The sequence below is a fragment of the Triturus cristatus genome, chromosome 5_2, assembly GCF_964204655.1.
Source record: "Triturus cristatus chromosome 5_2, aTriCri1.1, whole genome shotgun sequence".
Classification (NCBI taxonomy): Eukaryota; Metazoa; Chordata; class Amphibia; order Caudata; family Salamandridae; genus Triturus; species Triturus cristatus.
The window spans coordinates 95,875,390-95,894,109 of record NC_140588.1 but is presented as its reverse complement, the minus strand read 5'-3'; the positions used below and the strand labels follow the sequence as shown (position 1 = coordinate 95,894,109).

Sequence of the window (18,720 nt, the reverse complement as noted above, 5' to 3'; positions counted from 1 at the left end):
GACAAAGAGAAAGCATCTGCTGTGGTGTCTTCCCATCACCACATATCTGACACAATGATGATTGATCGCAATAATGCTAGTTCTGAGAACGCTCGGGTAGCTACCCCTGCTGTACCGGTCATACCTAACTCCCCTTTGCAGCTGCCGGCTCAGTCTAAATCCACTCTTAATCTAGTATCGAGGAAAAATATGGACCCCAATTTAAGTCATAACAGTTCTAGCAGACCCCAGCCGGATTTACCACCGTCCTGTGCACCATTTGTAGCAGTTTTAACAAATGTCCCCCCTATTAATACCTCTGGTAGCAACCACGGCTTTGTTGAATCACATTCATCCTTAAAGAACAGAACCGTGGATTGGCTCCATAGGCAGTGCGGTTTCCCAGTTGCACTTTCGGGGGATATTCTAAGCACTAGAAGAACGAACTGGGTGGGGAAATCACCCAAGACTTGTGGAGGGGATTGTGTCGTCATTAACTTTCGGAACCCCCAACTTACATCTACAGTGCTGATTAAAGCTGCTTCTCTTCCGGCCCGGGATGGAGGAATATCCTTGCGCCCTTTGGGGTTTTTTTACAGGGATTTTAGAATTCAACCTGACGTTGAGTGTTTTCAAGGGAGGTCTAGCGGCCTGAACATGTGTGATGGCCCTAGTATCTCTTTGTTTAATAGATTCCAGCCCCTGAGTGGCCTTGACTGTAATGACTGACTGGGGTTACCTTTGGTGGTTTTAGAACCTGCTATTGTTTCCTTGGGAAGTGGAAATTGTAGCCCGATCAAGGGGGCCCACGAACCAGCTGACACCATCAGTATAACAGACTCTAATGTTAAACTAAATGATGCCCTAGCGGACAGCAGAATTGTAAGGCCTGCCAATGGCGTTGCGGATAGGACTGACCAAACTACGCCTACCGCATTTGACGATAGAGGCCGGTGCACTATTGCATGTTGGAATGTTGCTGGTCTCTCACAAAAGGATACTTGTTTAGGATGGTCTGATTTTATCAATAATTTTAGTATTATTTGTTTTCAGGAAACCTGGAGTTTGGTACCCATTAATTATTCTGGTTTTGTTTCCTACAACTTGCCGGCTGTGGCATCCACTTCAGGCAGAGCAAAGGGTGGGCTTCTGACTCTGATTTCTGTAGAGGTGCCACTTATTGTAAAAAAACACGTAACCATCGGGGTCCACTCCCAGGTTTTATGGCTTTCTGAGGAGCTGGGTAGAAATATCCTTTTAATCAATTTTTATAATAATGTGTTCGATAACACTAGACATGAGGTGGCTTCTGCTTTAGAATCCGCTCTGGCGGACATAGTAACGGGTAACAATGTTATGTTTGATTTTATCTGGTTAGGGGATTTTAACACTGTTGTCTGTCCACCTCTGGTCCAAAGGGCATGTGGTTTTGTTAATTGCTGTGGGGAAGGTGTTTGTCATTTCCCCCACAATATATACGGAGAATCACTTAACAAAATCCTGATGACATATGATATGGAACCATTGGAGAATTTGACAGGGGACTCTGGTGAAACTATCCCCACTTTTACGGGCCGGAATGCAAACACTGTGATTGATTTTATTTGCATTTCATCCAGCCTTAACCAGTGGTGTACAGCTCCTCTGATAGTGGAAAATTTTATCAGTGATCATAATTGTTTAACTATGGAAGCTGTACTATGGAAGGCGAATAGGGGTCCTAAACCTAACATCATTGCTAATATTGAACCCCATCGCCCTAATGGAATTAGAATCAGGTGGAAAGGGGGTAAAGCAGATATTTTGTCGATCTCCATTATTAATAGCTGTTTAAACGATATTACTGCTATTTTAGAGAACAAGGAAGTACCGGATGTAATCATCCCCACGTTTATAATTATTAACACTGTCATAGATGCCAAATTTACAGTGTATCTTAAGGGAAAATCATGCAGGTCTAGAGGATGGTTCGATCATGCTAGTACCAATGCACTTAAGGGTCTCAAGGAGGCACTCGCCGCTAAGCCTAGGGACATTAATTTGATAAGGGAACTTAGAGCCAGCTACCGGTCTGTAATCAATAAAAGGAAGGCCGAATTAAGATTAGAGGCATGGGATAATTTAGAACAAGCTGCTGAAACCTCAGACTCTTCCCTATTCTGGGCTACTGTTAACAGCCCATTCCTTAAAAACGAGGAAATGCCAGAGCTGACTGCTAACGTCAGCGTGGAAAGCTGGGTCTCCCATTTTTCAATGATATTTGAGTCTAACATAAACCTGGATGTAGAGCGAAACGACTGGTCTGCCATTCCCTTAGATATCTCCATCACTGAGGTTGTGACCAGTATCTCTGCCAGCAAGGGAGGAAAGGCCCAGGGGCCAGACGGGGTACCCATCGATGTCTACAAAAAAGAGCCAGAGATCTGGGGCCCGTTATTAACGACTGTGTTTAATGCAGCAGTCTGCCTCGGTGTCCCACCCACATGGGAGGAATCTATCATAGTTCCAATATATAAGAAGGGGGATAGAAGTGATGCCAAGAACTACCGCCCAATCTCCCTTCTTGACTCCTCCGTGAAAATCATGAGTAGGGTGCTCTTGGTTAGACTTGAAGAATGGGCTGATTCTAATAATATCCTGGCCAATTCTCAATATGGTTTTAGGAAGGGACGGGGAACAGTAGAACAGTGTCTCAATCTTGAACTTTTAATAGGGAAATACACGAGGGCAAAGAAAGGATCTCTTTATCTCTGCTTTGCAGATCTGAGCAGCGCCTTCGATATGGTGAACCATAAGATCTTATGGGAGAAACTCCTGGAAATGGGTGCACCTGAGGGCATTGTTCACTTCCTGGCCCGGCTTTATGCCAACCTTAGATCGAGCGTACGTTACGGCTCGGCTGGGGAATGTACCCCTAAGTTCCCCATTAGACGTGGTATCAGGCAGGGTTGTGTATTGGCTCCCCTGCTTTTTACACTCTTTATTAACGAGGTTGATTCGGTCTTAAAGACCGTTGCGGCCGATACCCCTAAAACCCCCGATTTTGATATTCCTGTCCTACTTTACGCAGACGATGCCGTTATTTTATCTAGGACCCCCATCGGTCTGCAACGTTTAATGGACAGATTTACTCTGTTCATTAAGGACAGAAAGTTAAAGATTAACAAATCTAAAACCTTTGTCATGGAGTGTGGCAAAAGTTGTAAAAAGCCGCATTCCTTTTTTATTGAAGGGCAAAAGGTTTTAAAGTGGACACTTTCAACTACCTAGGTATTACCTTTTCTAAATCTGGTAGTTGGTCTAACGAGATTAATTATGTAAGGGGTAGAATGGCGAAAAGTGCGCATGGGATATTTCAGTTCGCTTCTAAATTAGGGGATAAACGGCTCATGGACATGTTAAAAATTTATCAAATGAGGTGTCTTTCTATTACTCTCTATGGTGCCGGTATCTGGGGGCATGTATCGAGTAGCGGTCTTCAGGTGGAAGAAAACACCTTTCTCAAAAGACTTTTAAGTCTACCTACTTCGGCCTCCACTGATCTGGTGCACAGGGAGTTTGGGATCCAACATCTCTCAGACCATGTAGCCCTTAGACCGCTTATGCTTTGGCGTGCAATATGGATAAAGGAAGAGACATCTCTAAATAGAGCCATTATTGAGGATTGTCTCACCACCGATAAGTATCTATTGATCCCATGGGTAAAATTTGTTTCTGAAAGTTTTTCTAAAATTTTTGATCTCAATATATTAGAGGATCATCATGCAGCCTCTTGTTTTACCAAAAATGAGCTGAAATCTACTTTTATGAATCACAGAAATGAGAAGCGTGGGAGGACTAGTGACAACTTAATAACCTGTCGTTTTTATGGAAGTTTTAGTGAAACGATAGGGTCTCAACCATATCTGAGTTTTGTTTCTAGACCCTCCCATCGATTTGTTTTGACAAGGCTCCGTTTTGGTATTGTTCATCATCTAGTCGCATTTCCATGCATTAAGAAACACCCAACAGGTCCTTGCCCATGTGACCATATTACCGCACAAAGTACTGTACACTTCTTATTGTTCTGTTCTTTTTATGGAAACCTCCGATTAGCTTTTTTAAAACCTGTTTTTAAAAAATACGGAGTCAGGACTGTAAAAGACACTATGAACCTGCTATTTAATATGCCACCTGATGTATGTTTTTATACTGCCACTTTCCTTTTGCGGGCTATCAAAGCAAGGCCTAATCTGTCATTTTAAACTGTTTTTAATGTATTTATTTATTTTATTGTATTGTTAAAATGATGAAGTTTTTATGTATGCCTTGTGCTTTTATGGACTTTGTTTTTAAGCTCCGAATAAAGCCTTATGAACTGAACTGAACTGAGTAAAAGCGTTTTGGTTACAGTAGTGATTTTTAAGGAATATTATTGTATTTTAAAAGGTGACACTTAGAAATTTTTTCACATAGAATCACCAATGTTATCCTATGGCAGAAAATTCATTTAGCAGGTAAGTAGTGTTATCGTTACTTTTTCTTACTCAGTGGTGGATCCTGGATCTAGCACTGGTGAATCTCCTGTAACCAGCTGCAACAATGTGTTTAAGTCATAAAGACGATTTTTTAGGAATAATTTTAGTTTGTGAAAATAGACACTTAGAAACTTTTCTGGTGAAAACCACACAATGGATTCCTATGGAAGGAAATACAAGTTACTGGTAAGTACGCTTAGAATTACTTTCCAGGGTCAGTACTGGGCTAAAAGATGCAGCCCTGGGTTCTCTCCTGATAACAGGTGAGTAAATCGTAATTCGTAGTTCGGCTGATTTTAGAGGAATATTTGAACAATGGTGAAGGAAGGGGGCGTGGCTTGAGGTGACGTGTGCAAACACGCCCTGTGGCGCGTTTTAAGTTGGGGAATTAATTCCTCTTCAATGCTGCGGTCCCCTGGGGGCCAACTAGCCCACCAGGCACCTCCAGTATGCACCAGGGAGCTGCGTTACAGAGAGGTGTTCAGAGGTCTCGCCCCTTTTTACAACACTCTGCAACGCAGCTCCGTGGTGCTTACTGGAGGTACTTGGTGGGCCAGTTGGCCCCTAGGGGACATCTGAATTGAAGAGGAATGAATTCCCCATCCTAAAACGCGCCACAGAGCGTGTTTGCACACATATTACCTCAGGCCCTGCCCCCTACCTTCACCACTGTGCAAACGCACCCCGTGGCACGTTTTAAGTTGGGGGATTAAGTCCCCTTGAATCCTGAGGTCCCCTGGCGGCCAACTAGGCCACCAGGTACCTCCAGTAAGTGCCACGGAGCTGCGTTGCAGAGAGGTGTATAAAGGGGCGTGGTCTCATTACACCTCTCTGCAATGCAGCCCCCTGGTGCATACTGGAGGTTCCTGGTGGGCTAGTTGGCCCCCAGGGACTCCAGTATTCAAGGAGAATTAGTTCCCCCTCTGCAAACGCGCCAGGGTCCCCCCACGGTCCCAGCCGGCTCCCTGCTTCCTGCGGGAGCCGGTATTGCTTTTCCACATGGGGAGCAGCTAACATGCTGCTCCCCATGTGGAAAAGCAATCTGCTTTGCTTCATGGAAACGAGAGCAGGTTTCCCTGCTCTCGCTTCAATGAAGCAAAGCAGTTTGCAATGGCAGGGTGGGAGCCACGAGGCTCCCGCCCTGCCATTGCCAAACAGCAGTGTCCCGGGGTGGGCACCCCAAGACACTGCAGGAGCTGGCCCTGGGGGGTGGTGGTCCCCAGGGCCTGTACCAGGCTCTAGGAGGGGGGCAGCGCGGCCCCCCTCTCACATGTTAAAGTTGCCCTGGGGGGTGGCAGTCCCTGGGGCTGGGGGGGCCTGAGAGCCCCCCACCTATTTTAAAATTGCCCCGGGGGTGGCGGTCCCCGGGGCTGGGGAGGCCTGAGAGTCCCCCCACCCATTGTTCAGAAGCCCCGGGGGGTGGTGGTCCCCGGGGCTGGGGGGGCTGAGAGCCCCCCTCACCCATGTTCACTAAGCCCTGGGGGGGTGTCGGTCCCCAGGGCTGCGGGCGGTCATGAGCCCCCACCCATATACAATCTTCGAGCCCCGGGGGGTGGTGGTCCCCGGGGCAGTGAGGGGGGATTGGGACCCCCCCACACTTTTTTTTACTCTGCCCCCGGGATTTCCATGTTCAGCGCGGGAGCCCGTGCTGATTTTTTTTTTCTATCGGGAGGATCCACGCATCCAGCGCGCATCCTCCCGTTTTTTAAAAAAATAAATATTTTTGGGGGCCTTGGGGTTCTTTGCGGGACCCCCTGAGCAGGCCTAGGGGGTCAGGGTGTTTCTACCCTGCCCCCTTGTCACGTTTTTGCGCCTTTTTTTGTAGTTTTCTTGTGCCTCGGTTCTACCGAGGAACAAGATGGCTGCCAACACTTCCTGATTCAGAGTGTTGGCAGCCAATTAGCATACAGCTCATGCTCGGGAGGGTGCGGGGAGGGTGCGCGGATCCTCCGAGAGCATAGATATATATGTACATTTACCTCTAATTTTCTCAGGAACTACTTAACAGATTTACACCATTTAAGCAAAAGGCACGAGTCTGAACTGAGGACTACCTCTTTGCCAAATTTGGTGCAATTCCGTTCAGCAGTTTGGGCTGTAGCTGCGTCAAAATGTCCTATGGGAAAATGCATGGGGAAAATGCGTTCTGGGACCCCCCTTTTTTTCTCGGCCCCCACTTGTCGAATCACCGTGAAATTTTCAGGATAGGAGTGGACCGGAGCTGGCCAAAAGTTTGGAAAATTTGGCAAAGATTCGTCAAGCGGCGCCAACGTTATTCCAAGTAGAATGTTGCGGATTTCCTTTGAAAAATAGGTCCTAACTATATCTACCTAATGGCGACCGCCAGTAGGTAATATATATATATATATATATATATATATATATATATATATATACACACAGACACAGACATATATATTACCTACTGGCGGTCACCAATAAGAAGTTATAGTTGGGACCTACTTTCCATAGTAAAAGCATTTATTGTTGTGCTAATTATTTTGGCACCATTTGACGAATCTTCATGAAATGTCCAAAACTAGAACACACCTGAGTTCAGCTGCTGTTTGGAAAGTTTTGGGGTAATTCACAAAGTGGGGGCTGAAAGAAAGGGGGGGTCCAAAAACTCATTTTCCCCATGCAATTTACCATAGCGATTTTAGACATGACTATGGCCCGAACTGTTGAACAGAATTACACCAAATTTGGCAGAAAGCTAGCTCTTAGTTCAGAAAGAGCCCTTTTGTGATTTGGTATAAATACGTTTAGTAGTTTTTGAGATATTAAAGGAAAACAAATTTGTTTATCTAGAGGCGCAGACCCTCCGCAAATCTCGTGCTGAGATCTGATGAATGAATGAATGATAGAGCATTTGTAGAGCGCGCAGCTACTCAGAAAGAGTGTCCTGGCACTGAAAAGACTCAGGCCTTTTGCTGCCCCGAGGAGCGGGAGACCAGGAGTTAGTTATGGAAAAGACAGACTTTAAGCATTTTCCTGAAAACGGCTATGTCGGACACTTTCCTAAGAGTCAATGGTAAAAGATTTCAGGCGTGGGCTCCATGGAACTGAAAGGAACGGCCGCCGGATCGGGCACAGTGTATCCTGGGGACAGATGCCAGGATCAAAGTGGAGTACCTCATGGTTCTTGGCGGCACATGGTGCGTGACTCTTCTTCTGAGATACTCTGCTCTGTTTCCATGAAGGGCCTTGAAGAATAGTACCAGAGCCTTAAAGCGGATCCTTTTTTTTACAGGGAGCCAGTGTAAGGCCTTGAGGTGAGGGAAGATATGAGTCCTGGGTTTAAGCAAAAGAATCGCTCTGGCAGCTGCATTCTGGACCACCGGTAAGCGGTTGAGCAAATATTCAGGGAGGCCTAGGTACAGGACAGTGACATAGTCTAGTCTGGAGATGATCAATGGCTGGACTACAGTCTTCCTGTTTTCAAGATGCAAGAGGGGGAGAAATGTTCTAAGTAGAAGCCCAAAACAGGAACCCACTACCGACTGGACCTGAGACCTCATAGAGAGGGTGCTGTCCATCATGATGCCCTGATTTTTGACAGTGCCTTGTGCAGAGGGAGGAGGTGACATGTCTGATGGCCACCAGAGTTTCCAGTCGTCCACGGTGGGGAGCCAAAAACGATAACCTCAGATTTCTCTGGATTACATTTTAACTGGTACTTTCTCAACCATGAGAACACCTTCGAGAGACAGGTGCTGATCTTCTCACCTTCAAAGTCAGCTCCCTTGTCGCTGGTAAACAGGAGTGTCGTCCGCATAAGAGATAATTTTAGTGCCGCAAGTTTCTGCCAGTGGTGCCGGGGGGGACGTATATAGGTTGAATAGAGTAGGACTCAGTATTGAGCCCTGAGGAACTCCAACTTTCAGCCTGGGGATAGGGTCCGCAAAGGGGGGGGTCCAGACTTCCTTGCTTCTAACCTCTAGGAAGGAGGTAAACCATTTCAGGACAGTGGCATTTTTTTATCAGCGTAGTCAGAGATCACTGAATTGACATATTACCCTATGGCCTTAGAGAAAAACTGTAATTTGCTGACACTGAGGGGTCAGCAGAGGGATTCTTAAGTAACTGGAGAATTTTAGCACATTTCGAAATACCAGGCACGTGGCCAGCCATAAGGTAGGAATTAAGTACCTTATTTGCCACAGGGTTTACAGACCTGACCACCGAGGCCAACAGTTTAGCTGGGCAGGGGTCAGTAGGGAAAACAACCTTTACAATGCAGTCATTACTATGCACTACCTTTACAACGCAGTCATTACAACGCAACATCTTGTACATCGTATGCCATTACAACGCAGCTATTACATCGCATTTCACTGCAACGCATGTCATTACAACGTATGTGTCGTGATCCCAGTGATTCCTCTCCTCAGGATAACGTCGATGCTATGTATGGGCCCCCCGCCCATCCGACCCCTGTCCGGTGTACGTGTAATACCCTCGGACGAGGAGAGAGGTGGGCGAGGGAAGGTCGGGAAGGAACAGCGGAGAGGGAGACCTGGAAGAAACAAGAAGACGGATTTAGCCACAGGCTCCTCTCTACTTCCCCTACACCCCCCCCAACTAGTTCTTCCCCCTACCTGGGGTTCCTTCCTTCCCACAGCGGAAGATGAGCTAGGGTCCCCTCGGGGACGCTGGAGGGGTCTCCGGTGTTGCTGAGTCCAATGTGGAAGCTCTCTGCGGGTCCCTATCCGTTACCTCACGGACGGGACGAAGAGTGAGAGGGTCTACTTCCCCGTTGAAGTCTGCTCGGAATGTTTGCAGACATGGGAGGCGTTATGGGCGCTCTCCTCACTCGCGCTCCTCGTTCCTTCACGGGGAGGCGAAGGGAAAGGCTCAAGGCGGCCTGCGGACTCAGGCGCTGCTACTCACGGCCAGGAACTCCGGGGGCTGAGTAGCGCCGGAGGAGCGCCGGAGCCGCCGCTGCTTTTGGTTGTCGTCGAAGGTGCTGGTGGCGCTGCCACTCACGCCTGGGAATCCGGGAGGCGGAGGAGCGCCAGGAGGTCTGTGAATGCGGGTGGCGCTGCCACTCACGCCCGGAAATCCTGGGGCGGAGGAGCGCCGGGAGGTCCGCTGATGTAGGTGGCGCTGCCACTCACGCCCAGAAAATCCAGGGGGCGGAGGAGCGCCGGGAAGTCTAGAGGTGCCGTTGGCGCCTAAGGATAATGCAGAGGCGCGCCGGGAGAACCGGTCCCCGGAGCTGGTCCGGGCCTCAGGGATCAGTATGGGCCAGGGAGAGTCCCGCCGGTTCCGGCGGCGCTTGGGAGGAACCGCAGCCTGCTTACCTCCTCTGGGTCGTCGAGATGTCCGTTGCTGAGATATCCACGCCGGGTCGCCGGCTGGACTGAAGTCAGGGTTGCTGGACGATGCGGGAGTTAGCTCGAAGCCGTTAGGATCCGCAAGATCGGACGGGAATCATTGGCCCCTCCTACCTGGTTGCCGCGCCTCTTATGCTCGACCGGGGTGCCGTGACGTCTCTTCCGACGGGTGGCCGCGGGGGCCGCTGGGATTTGGAGTCCTCATCCTCGGAACTGCGCCGTCGGCCCCCGGATCATGACAGCACACCCCTCTTCACCCAGGCTACCGGACCGCCGGAGCCCCCGGGCTTGGAGGGCGAACGGCGGTGGAAGGCCGCCACCAGTCGGGCCGCGTGTACCGCCGCCGCCGGCTCCCATGAGTTCTCCTCGGGACCTTAGCCTTTCCAGGCCAAAAGGTACCAGAGCTTGCCCCTCACCAGCTTTGAATCCAGGACACGGCGAACGATGTACTCCTGTTCGTGGTGCACCCAAACAGGTGCAGGGTGCTTCTTCACAGGGCACAGAGAGGGTTTGAGCAGCGACACGTGGAACACCGGATGGATGCGCAGATGCGGGGGCAACCGCAGTAGCACCGCCACCGGGTTCACATGTCGCACCACCGGGTATGGTCCTATGTACTTCGGGTGAAAAACGCTGGGATAGCGGAAGCGAATGTTTTTCGTGGACAACCACAATTTCTCTCCCTTGCGGTACACCGGTGCGGGTCTCCGCCGTTTGTCCGCTTGTGCTTTATAGCGTGCCTTCGCTATCAGTAAGCTGGCCCTGGCCTGTTTGAGAGTGGCGTGTATGGTGCTGAGTCTTGTCTGCAAATCAGGAAGGGACACCGCCTCCCTGGGGAGAAGGAAGGGAACAAACCGGGGGTGGAACCCTGAAGCAAGAAAGAAGGGAGTGTGGTGTGTTGAGGAATGTTGTGCGTTGTTATAAGCCACCTTGGCCACCCAGAGCAAATCAACCCAAGAGTTCGCCGCTTTATCGGCGTAGCAATGCAAATATTGTTTAAGGGTTTGGTTGAGTCGCTCTGTCTGCCCATCCGTCTGGGGGTGGAAGCTCGTGGAAAGGGAGGAATGGATGCCGAGCTGTTTGCACCACACCCTCCAGAACCGGGCGGTGAACTGCGACTCCCGATCCGAGACGATCCCCACCGGGAGTCCATGAAGACGCACCACGTGTCTCAACAGGAGTGACGCCAATACCCCTGCCGAGGGGACTTGTTTACAGGCGATAAAGTGGCCCATCTTCGTGAGATAGTCAACGACGACAATGATGGCGGTACATCCCTGGTCCTTCGGCAGCCCCACCACGAAGTCTATGGAGATCCGTTCCCAGGGATTCATCGGGGTAGGAAGCGGCATCAGCAGTCCTTGTTGTCGTTGATGGTCGGATTTCATCTGGGCACATACCGCACATCTCTTCACCCATAGCAATACATCAGGTCGAACGGTAGGCCACCAGAACTGTCTCAACACCCTCTCCAGGGTTTTGGTCCCTCCCATGTGCCCCGCGCTGGGTATGTCATGGCACCATGAGAAGACGAGCTTTCGGAGCCGCAGTGTGGGGACTAATACCCGGGACCCCCACAAGGGAATACCCTGGTAAAGTCGCCATTCCTTGTGGCTTCGTAACCATGATGACCAGGCGAAGGTTTGGATTCCTTTCTTTACCCCCTGTAGAAAGGATTCGGTTTTCAGACTGCCTATGACCTGATCTGGAGCGAGAATGGATCGCTCGGGAGTCACCGTAGGGAGACACGGAGGACTTTGGCGTGAGAGGGCATCGGCTTTTTTGTTCAACGCCCCGGGACGATAAGTCACGATGAAATTATACTCTGCAAAGAAGAGCGTCCATCTCTTTTGCCTTGGCGACAGGTGGCGGGCGGACCGTAGAAATTGTAGATTGCGATGGTCCGTGTATACGGTCACCTGATGACGAGCCCCCATCAACCAGTGCCGCCATTCCACGAAGGCTTCACGTATGGCGAGCAGTTCTTTCTCCGAGATGGTATAGTTGAGTTCGGCCGGGCTCAGTTTTCTGGACATAAAGGCCGCCGGATGGAGCAGCCCTGTATCCCGCTGTCGCTGGGAAAGAACAGCCCCCACCGCTTCGTCGGACGCGTCGGCTTCCACCAGGAACGGTAGCTCCGGTTGGGCATGGCGTAGGACGGGAGCGGAGGTAAACGCTTTCTTGAGCTGCTCGAATGCAGTCTGGGCTTCTGGTGACCACAGGAAGGGGGTTCCCTTGCAGGTTAGCTTGGTTAGAGGTTTTACCGTTTGGGAGAAATGTTGGATGAACCTCCGGTAAAAGTTTGCGAAGCCGAGGAAGCTCTGAACTTCCTTCACTGAGGTCGGTTGTGGCCAAGTGGCCACGGCTTTTACCTTCCGGTCGGTCATGATCTGTCCTTCGGGGGTGAGCAGGATGCCAAGGAACTCAACGGTGGTAACGTGGAACTCACATTTTGTGAGTTTGCAGAATAGTCGGTGTCGTTCCAGGGCTCCCAGCACGGATCGTACGTGCTCTTCGTGGTCCTTGGGATCAGACGAAAAGATCAAAATATCGTCGATATAGACCACGACGTATTTGTCCAGATAGTCCCTCAATACTTCGTTGAGGAAGTATTGGAAAGCGGGCGGGGCGTTGCAGAGACCGAACGGCATCACTAAGTACTCGAATAAGCCGAATCGGGTCATGAACGCTGTTTTCCACTCATCCCCCGCGCGTATACGAACCAAGTGGTACGCGCCTCGAAGGTCCAACTTTGTGTAAATCCGTGCTCCTCGGACTTGTTCCAAGAGGACGGGGATGAGTGGCAAGGGGTACTGATTCCTGATGGTCATCGCATTGAGGGAGTGGTAGTCAATGCAGCAGCGTATGTCACCGTTGGCCTTCGGGATGAAAAACAGGGGGGACGCCGCCGGAGAGCTAGAGGGGCGTATGAATCCCAGTTTCAGGTACTTCTCTAAGTACTCTTTCAGATGACAGGTTTCAGGACCGGTAAGACCATACACCCGGCTGCACGGAACGCTGGCTCCTGGGACCAGGTCAATGCGGCAATCGAAGTCACGATGGGGTGGTAGCTCTTCGGCTTGTTGCTTATCAAAGACCCCGGTATAGGGTGCATAGCAGTCGGGGAGAACCACCTCCTTCTCTGCTGCAGTGGCCACATGGTGCGTGGTTCCGTCTCCCTTCCCCGGTGGTTCCTTCATGAGACGGCAACGGGTTTGACAGAACGGAGAATCGAACGTAACCGTGTTCGTCGCCCAATGTATATGGGGTTCATGCAGCCGCAACCAAGGCAACCCCAGGATGATCCTGCATCGAGGGGCTTGTATTATATTCAGGGTGAGCCACTCTCCGTGTTCTTTCCCTATTGTCACCCACAGGGACGGAGTGACCTGTCGAATGGGACCGGATTCCAACTCCTTGCCATCGACAGCATACACCATTTCGGGAACGTCTTTAGAACGGAGGGGGATTCGCAGTCTCTCTGCTTCCTCGACATCCATGAAGCATCCCGTGGCCCCTGAGTCGATCATGGCTCTAACATCCAGAGGGCAGTTGTTAACCGTCACTTGTGCGGTGATAAACACATGGTCAGGTTCCTGGGTGACATCGGCTTCCAGTGAAGGGATGAACTGACAGCTTGAAGGCGTCCCTCCCCTTTCCTTCAAGCACGGGTGTTTTCCGCCGGTGCCCTCAACGAGGCTGGCCGTTGTTTGACCCGTTCGGGGCCTCCCGGTTTTCGGGCGCACCGGGCATTTGCGCAGGAAATGGCCCTTCTTCCCGCAGTATAGGCAGAGGCCCTGTTTTCGTCGGTGGTCTCGCTCCGAAAGGGTCAGGGAAGCTCTCACCGTCCCTATCTCCATGGGGACGGGCCCGGATGATGTAGCGTCCGACAAGCGGGGTTGCTCGTACGGCGAGGATGTCTTGTCCTTTCGTCTATGTTCGCCTTTTCGTACCCGAAGGCGATATTCGAGCCTGGACGCCAATTCGATCATGGCCGAGCATGTGAGCGGCTGGGGGTCGATCTGGGCGATCACGTCCTTCAGCTCCTCCATGAGCCCTCTGTAAAAGATCGCTGTCTGCTTCGTCTCCGGCCAATCGGTTTCGGCCACCAAGCGGCGAAAGCTGTTGACGTATCCTAGGAAATCGGAGGGGGTCTGCCGTAGGTTTAGAAGATCATGGTCGGCTGAGAAGGTGTCTGCTCTACGGTCGAAAGTTCGCTCGAATTCCTGCCGAAAGGTGTCCCAATCGTATAGAAGGGTATCGTCTCGCCGTACTAAGGGGACCGCCCATTGTGCTGCTTCCCCGGTTAAGTAGGAGATTAGAAATGCTACTCGGGCCTGGTTCGTGAGAAACAGCTTAGGCTTGCAGTGGAAATGGAGTTGTACTTGTGTGAGGAAGACCTGTACTTTCTGGATGTCCCCGTGAAACCTCTCCGGTGGGGCCAAGGGGACGTGAGCTGGCATCTCCACTACTACCTGCGGAGTGGTAGCCGGAGATGGCATCCCTGCGTCGAAGGGATTGCGTTGCAGGCGATCTAAACGGCCGTGCAGGGTGACTGAGTCAGCTCTGGACGCCGCTAGTTCTAGCTGGATCTGGGTCAATACGGCCATTACATTGTCCAGTGAGGCCATGTTTTCGCATCAACGAGATCAGGAGGAGAAATATCCGTGGGCCAATGATTCTGTCGTGATCCCAGTGATTCCTCTCCTCAGGATAACGTCGATGCTATGTATGGGCCCCCTGCCCATCCGACCCCTGTCCGGTGTACGTGTAATACCCTCGGACGAGGAGAGAGGTGGGCGAGGGAAGGTCGGGAAGGAACAGCGGAGAGGGAGACCTGGAAGAAACAAGAAGACGGATTTAGCCACAGGCTCCTCTCTACTTCCCCTACACCCCCCCCCAACTAGTTCTTCCCCCTACCTGGGGTTCCTTCCTTCCCACAGCGGAAGATGAGCTAGGGTCCCCTCGGGGACGCTGGAGGGGTCTCGGGTGTTGCTGAGTCCAATGTGGCATCTCTCTGCGGGTCCCTATCCGTTACCGCACGGACGGGACGAAGAGTGAGAGTGTCTACTTCCCCGTTGAAGTCTGCTCGGAATGTTTGCAGACGTGGGAGGCGTTATGGGCGCTCTCCTCACTCGCGCTCCTCGTTCCTTCACGGGGAGGCGAAGGGAAAGGCTCAAGGCGGCCTGCGGACTCAGGCGCTGCTACTCACGCCCAGGAACTCCGGGGGCTGAGGAGCGCCAGAGGAGCGCCGGAGCCGCCGCTGCTTTTGGTTGTCGTCGAAGGTGCTGGTGGCGCTGCCACTCACGCCTGGGAATCCAGGAGGCGGAGGAGCGCCAGGAGGTCTGTGAATGCGGGTGGCGCTGCCACTCACGCCCGGAAATCCTGGGGCGGAGGAGCGCAGGGAGGTCCGCTGATGTAGGTGGCGCTGCCACTCACGCCCGGGAAATCCAGGGGGCGGAGGAGCGCCGGGAAGTCTAGAGGTGCCGTTGGCGCCTAAGGATAATGCAGAGGCGCGCCGGGAGAACCGGTCCCCGGAGTTGGTCCGGGCCTCAGGGATCAGTATGGGCCAGGGAGAGCCCCGCCGGTTCCGGCGGCGCTTGGGAGGAACAGCAGCCTGCTTACCTCCTCTGGGTCGTCGAGATGTCCGTTGCAGAGATATCCACGCCGGGTCGCCGGCTGGACTGAAGTCAGGGTTGCTGGACAATGCGGGAGTTAGCTCGAAGCCGTTAGGATCCGCAAGATCGGACGGGAATCATTGGCCCCGCCTACCTGGTTGCCGCGCCTCTTATGCTCGACCGGGGTGCCGTGACGTCTCTTCCGACGGGTGGCCGCGGGGGCCGCTGGGATTTGGAGTCCTCATCCTCGGAACTGCGCCGTCGGCCCCCGGATCATGACAGTATGTCACTACAACTCATGCCATTACAACGCATTATAAGGTAAGTAATGGGGAATAGTAATTTTTACCCCTACACTATCCAACACTTCCCCTACTTTTGCACTCACTGGAGTGGGAATAGTAAATTTTACCCCTACACTATCCAACACTTACCCTTCTGTTGTCCTAAAATGAATATGAGATGTAATGGTATGCGTTGTAATGGAATGCATTGTTAATGTAGTTTCTAAAAATGCGTTGTGATGGCATGCTTTGTAAAAACATACGTTGTAATGAATGTTGCGATGTAAAAACTGCGTTGTAAAGGCATGCGTTGTAAATGTTTGCGTTGTAACATCATACATTCGTCAGTAGGGGACCCTGACTTCAGACTCTTGATGATATCCAAGGATACTTCAGGTTGAAGCAGAGAAAGCTGTACAAGAGTCGGGCCACCGACAGAGGTGGGTTACGTCGCCGGGGCTTAACAGTCTACATGGTCATGGTCCCCTGAGGGCCCCCTAGCAAAGGAGTCTTGAATAGTCACGATTTTGTTGTGAATGAAATACGCAAGTTGGTTAATCCATTCGAGAGAGAGGGCATCCCGGATTTTAGTATAATGGGCCTTCAATGCCTGTTTGTACTCTAGTTTATCATCAGAATTCATGTTTTTATGCCACACTGCCAACATTTGACCCAGGAAGTGTTGACAGCTATTTTGGGACTCCTACTCAGCAAGCCAAGCAAAAATTTAAAAAAAAACTGAAGGGGCAGGGCAGGAATACCCTGGCCCCCTAAGCCTGTTCCTGGGGTCACCCAGGGACCCTGCCTGGACCTAAAAACATTTGTATTTCAATTTTGCTGTGATTTTATGATGGATTTGCAAATTTATGGCAAACTAAAAAATAAAAACAAGCATGGACTCCCGTTATTATTTACAGTTTAGCCGATGGGAGAACGAGGTCATAGGAGCAAGTGAAATTTAAAAAAGTTGGGGTGAACGCAGCCCCCTTCTGAGGCTTTGAAGATCCATGGGGACCTCCAATTCCCAGGAGCTTTACCTAAAAATGGAGAGGGGCCACACGGACCCCCCTCAAGAGGCTCATTAGAGTCCCAGGAGAAACTGCCTGAACAATGCAGGCAGACCTACGTGTGCGGTTCCAACGCAAGTGCAACCACGCTTGCCTTAACCATACATTTGCCTTAACTCATATGTGTGGTTAAGGTAATGCGCAGTCGAGAGCCTGAGATGGGCGGGTCCAGGAACAGGAAGGATCAGGAGAGGATGCAGTGAGGAAAGTATGGCTAGGTTTTGGGGTTCATAGAGCTGGAGGGTCTTGGGTGCTTTTAGGGTTTGGGGTGGGGTCGGTTTTAAGGTTCAGGGTGGGGTTGGGGTACTTTTTAGAGCTCTGGGGGTCAGGGTAGTTGTTAGGGCTTGGAATGGATGGGGTCGTTCTTGGGTCTCCGGGGGGGGGGGTCAGAGAAGTTTCGAGGGCTCATGGAGTCAGTTTCGTATTAAGAGCTCAAGGTGGGGTCGGGGTACTTTTAGGGCTCAGGAGGGTCAGGGTAGTTGTTAGGGCTAAGGGCAAGTGTCACAGGGTGTGATCTTTACCACACATCCCTATACCAATCATGCCTTGACCATGAAATTGTGCGGTAACAGTATGCATGGTAAAGGCATGCCTGGTAAAGGAATGCATTGTTCAGACACATTCATGGTTAAGGCATCATAGGAGAGGCATGCGTTGTTTAGCCATGCATGCCTCTGTCATACAATCGAGCCCCAGAGACCACCCCGTCCCTGAGGCTTTAATTAGAAAATAGAGGGGGGCTTTATGGACCCCCCTCCTCAGGCTCATTAGAGCCCCAGACACCACCACCTCCCTAGGGCTTCATTAAAAAATTAGAGGGGGGCATTGAGAACCCCTCACCTGTGGCTCTTAAAAAGCCCAGGACCACCACCTCGCCGGGGCAAAGCCATGCATTTGAAAAGGAGGGGGTCCCGTGGTCCAATTCCTGGAGCCATTAATGGACCTGGGGACCGCCATTCCCCATGTCTGGCTCCCTATCTCCGAAGGTACCCACCTTCGGGCGATAGCTGTTTGATTTTGCTTGGCAGGAGCTTTGACTGCTACTGCCAAGTGAGAGCAAACAGTAACTCTGCTCCCAGCAGGCAGGAGCAGGTAAACTGCAACAGCTCCTGCTCCCTGGGAATGGAGTTTTCATCTGTTTTCCTGCCCGCTCTCAAGCGGGAAGGAAGACAGATGAAACCAGATACCCTTCTCCAGAGTTCTCTATTCAAAACACTGTTTGCATCATTTGTTTACCAGCAAGCCAACAGCCCTGTCCTCTGCCCCAGCCTCCTGGGTATAGTAGCACTGGACACAGCAACAACAACAAAATGCTCTTATTGTCATGTAGAGTGGAAATAATGAATAAACAGGGACGACGTTGGTATCATTTAATCTCCATGCACATAAAAATAATAAAATGATCCTGACCTTGTGGAAAGTAAGTGATGCTTTTTTAAAGCACTCCAATACCTTCGGGTCAGTCGAGTTTGTGCTCTATAAAAATACCCCCAAAAATGTATCTGACCTTATGTCATTTAACTAGTGCACATGTAAAGCACTCCACCACCTTCGGGTCACTCGAGTTCACATTATATAATAAAAAATGTTCACAGTCCCTGGGGAGCTGCTGTGAAAGTATCTTGCAATTAGAGCTTTGATAGGAGGAGGCCAGCAGCGTGAGGCAACGAGGCAGGCATGCAGTGACATGAGAGGAGGTGGGAAGGATGAATGCTGCTCCCATTTGTCAGGTAGAGGGGAAATAATGAATAAACAGGGGTGGCGCTGGTATTACTTAACCATCACACACCTGAAAACAAAAACATTTACCTGACCTTGTTCAATGTTGCTGGTGTTTTTGAAAAGCGTTTCAATTACTTTTAGTCAGTCAAGTTCGCGCTCTATAAAAATGCCCCCAAAAATGAATCTGACATTGT

At 50.9% G+C, this 18,720-nt stretch overlaps 1 long non-coding RNA gene across 1 annotated transcript in view; it reads left to right on the top strand.

Moving 5' to 3' along the window:
- The window catches only part of LOC146822691 (uncharacterized), a 179,523-nt gene that overhangs the window by 64,411 nt on the left and 96,392 nt on the right, over window positions 1–18,720 (top strand). The window lies entirely within an intron of this gene.